The sequence below is a fragment of the Papaver somniferum genome, unplaced genomic scaffold (assembly GCF_003573695.1).
Source record: "Papaver somniferum cultivar HN1 unplaced genomic scaffold, ASM357369v1 unplaced-scaffold_114, whole genome shotgun sequence".
NCBI lineage: Eukaryota > Viridiplantae > Streptophyta > Magnoliopsida > Ranunculales > Papaveraceae > Papaver > Papaver somniferum.
In genome coordinates this window covers 2,428,840-2,432,508 of record NW_020620381.1, presented here as the reverse complement: position 1 = coordinate 2,432,508, position 3,669 = coordinate 2,428,840, and the positions used below count along the sequence as shown (strand labels likewise).

Here is a 3,669-nt window from a genome sequence, read left to right as displayed (position 1 = left end):
AATGTATGGTGAAGATACAATATCCTAATTTATTTTTTCTCCTAATCTCTATTACTCTATTTCATTTATATGCTATTTCATTGTGTAAAGAGATGGGTTTGTTGTAGTACTGATTTTATGTGATGATTTGAATTTATCGACGTATATTCATTTGATTTTAAGATTCAATTTTGTGTTTTATGCACAAAAAATGTTTGGCAATTTATTGGAAAGAAAGAATTTAGTTGGTTTTAATCGAGTAATTTTCTATGGCGTTTGTAATAATGTGTCTTCTGTATGTAGGGTAGACTAGTAGGAGTCATTCTTTAACCCTGTGAGGGTGTACTTATTTGAAGCATGGTTGTTATTTTTCTTGACATTGCTGAACTTAGAATTTCGTAGCCTTGAAAGTTTGTTTGCATAAACTGACCTAGGTGTATACGGTCCTTCCAGGAATAGTCAACAACGTAAAAACATGTCATAACCGAAAACAGCCGGTGTTATGACATTCAATATCGCAATCATCATCTACGTGGAATTTTGAACTGCAGTTCATGGGAATTGATAGGCACTTATATAAGGACCCAGATTATGGAATCTTGGCCATTCTTTGCAACACCAAAGTATATAGTTGTAAATATCAATATCTGTTATTGCTTCCTGCAGGTGCCATTTTAATCATTTTTTCTTCCTCTAATCCACTAATTTTGATTGCAATGAAGTTTCGGGATCTCTTATGGTTGCTTTGTGTACAATTTTGGATCAAAAACTAATTGGATAAATCAGACATATATTGCCAGGAACTATAAATTAATTTCTTCATTTTTATGCATTTGTATCTACTTACTGTCTTCCTAATCACTTATTGGGTGTTGCAGCATGGAGTGAAGAGATTCAACTCTCCTTTTTCAGCTGGTCACTGGACATGTTTGGAAGGGAATTACCTTTGGTTGATTCAAGAGTCCAGTTGAAACTCCACTGAAGTACCATGGCTTGTTGAAAACTACATGAAGAAGGTACTAAAATCCACTAAATCATACAGTTGTTTGGCTATTTGAAATCATACACTTAAATCAAATCTCTTACCATTTCAGTAAATGCCAGATAAATATGACAAGTTCAACATGTAAGCTAAATTATACTTTCAGGATATCATACACTCAAAGTTCAATTTTGAACCACCATTTCAGGATGTACACTATAATTCCAGATGCCTACTTTAAAAGTTGAACACTGTCAACTCTAGTTGATAAATCATAAATGAGTAGTTCTTAGAAACTCGCAGATGTTGCTGAAAAGCTTAGTTTTTATTTTGTCTAGCTTTTGTTTGTTCGTTGGTCCCGATTGCTGCAACAGTCGTCTAGTATTAAGTGATGAAGTGAAAATGAAGTTCTGTTATAGATAGATGTTATTTCCTTTTTGAATTTCATACGGTTCTTGATTTTGTTTGGCTATTTTGTTACTGAGTATGTTTTGTGTGTGCTAATATAGCAATTGCTCATAAATCTTTTGGTGCAGGATATTACACTTTGTAGAAACCAAATCTGTTAAGGGATCGGATGATTACTTTATGTATCAGATCTTCAAGATACAACAGTCTTAGTCGCTCATTTTATCTATTGATGAGGTAATGTTGTTCATGATGCTGAACAGTAAAACTAGGATGGGTCATGGCGTTTGTATTGGACAGTCATTCCTCCTGCTTTTCAAAGAAAGCCATCTCCAGGCCTCCAACTGAAAAAGGTTTCTGTCAGGTGTGCGTCGGACTGCCACTTAATGTGTTGGCCATTTTTTTGTTTTTAAGCGTTCACTTAATATGATGTCATTGTTGTATTTTTAGAATTTGTTTTGATGTCATTCGTCGCAACCACTATATTATCTTAGAAAAAAAAACATATATCTTTTGTATTTGAAATTTATTAAATATCTAGTGTTTTATTCATAAAAACCTCCTTGTTCATGGAATAATTTTCCCCTCTAATAGTATATGTAATTTTGTTAAGATTCATCCCAGACCCATTAAATTGGAATTTCTTAACCCAAAAAAAATATGGCGAAAAGTAAGGCAATTAGCTATGTAATCGTAATATAATAATGGCACAGATCTTTCAATTTGGAAATAAAATATTTGTTAACCGCAAAAATTACGGCAAAAGATATGGCAATTAACTAAATGATAAGAACGATAATTAAGGCAATTAACTAAATAATAGTGACAGTAATGGCACCGATCTTTCAATTTGGAAATAAAATTTTATTAACCGCAGAAATTGGTAATTGAATAAGTGATAATATCGGTAATTGAGCAGCTAAGAAATTGTAGCTTTAACTAATAGGCTGTTACAGATACTCGTAGCTCTAAAATTTAGGCCACTAAAACTTAGTTGCGTAGATTTTTGCAAGCAAGGTTAGCAACTACCAATACATGTAGTATTCTATATCCGTAACCTATTGAACCACTAGACAAAAATTTAGTGGATTAAATGATTACGCATGTAAACCACCTGGTACAGAATCCAGTGGTTTTATATCGTTGGCTACTAGATGAACCTCTAAATGCATTATCTATTAAACCACTACAAGATTATAAATGCTTTAATGTTTTCGCTAATAACAGTGCAGCTACTCAAATTAGTGGCTTTACCTATTATGTGACAACTGTTGGTCAACTAGCCATACTAGTAGCTTTAGACATGGCGACCAACTAACCATTGCGAACTTGTTGCTTTAAACATAAACAACACCCTCTTACGCCACTACGGCCGGGAAACTAACATTAAATGCATAAAGTGATACGCAACTAAAGATTTGAATAGGCCACTACCATTGGTCAAATAGCCTTTGGTTAGTTTTTTTGTAGTGTGCATGCACAGATAAAATCGATGATAATGAGCAATGATAGTCTGCAAACCTGACTGGTGGTCGACGATTTCTTGTTGGTAAAGTAACATTGTCAGATATAGGATCCCCTTCTGGAGAAGCTGCGTCAGGACTAACCATAGAGTGCTCTTGTATTGCTTCACTAGATTCAAGAAGAGTAACATCTGTGGAGGGAAACTGAATGGATGTTGATGGAGAATTGGACTGAGGCATATCCTCAAAAGGATCTAGATAAGATATTTGTTCTAGGTTGGGAGATTTACTAGTGGGAAGAGACCAAAAGGGTATATTCTCCCAGAATGTAACATGTCTGGAAACACGTAATCTTTGACTCTCTGGATCATAGCACCGATAACCTTTTTGTTCTATGCCATAGCCTAGGAATACACATATAGCAGTCTTTTTGCTAAGTTTGGTTCTTTCTCTCTCAGTAAGAAGAACGAAGCAGGTTGACCCAAAAACACGAAGCTCAGAGTAATCTGGTTTCTTGTTGTATAACCGTTCATATGGAGACATTCCTTCTGTAACTATGGACGGAATACGGTTTATGTTGTAGACTGCAGTCAGGACTGATTCACCCCAAAAGTTAGAAGGGACTGACGCTGACAAGAGTTGTGTTCTAGCTGTCTCTATGATATGGCGGTGTTTTCTCTCTGCAACACCATTTTGCTGTGGAGTTTCAGTGCAAGATAATTGGAGAAGGGTACCTGCTGTTGCAAGGAATTCTCTGAAAGGATTTGATATATACTCTCCCCCTTGATCAGCTCTGAATGTTTTGATGGTTTTTCCGAATTGGGTCTTGATCATTCT

General features: G+C 35.1%; 1 long non-coding RNA gene across 2 annotated transcripts; it reads left to right on the top strand.

Moving 5' to 3' along the window:
* The first annotated feature begins 496 nt into the window (after positions 1-496).
* LOC113328667 lies at positions 497-1,821 on the top strand. Of its 2 annotated transcripts, XR_003349518.1 has the most exons (3): positions 497-645; positions 858-995; positions 1,498-1,821. It is a non-coding gene; the product is annotated as an uncharacterized LOC113328667 (long non-coding RNA). The 2 variants fall into 2 exon arrangements; XR_003349517.1 differs by lacking the exon at positions 497-645 and having other exon boundaries at positions 744-995.
* Positions 1,822-3,669: the final 1,848 nt, after the last annotated feature.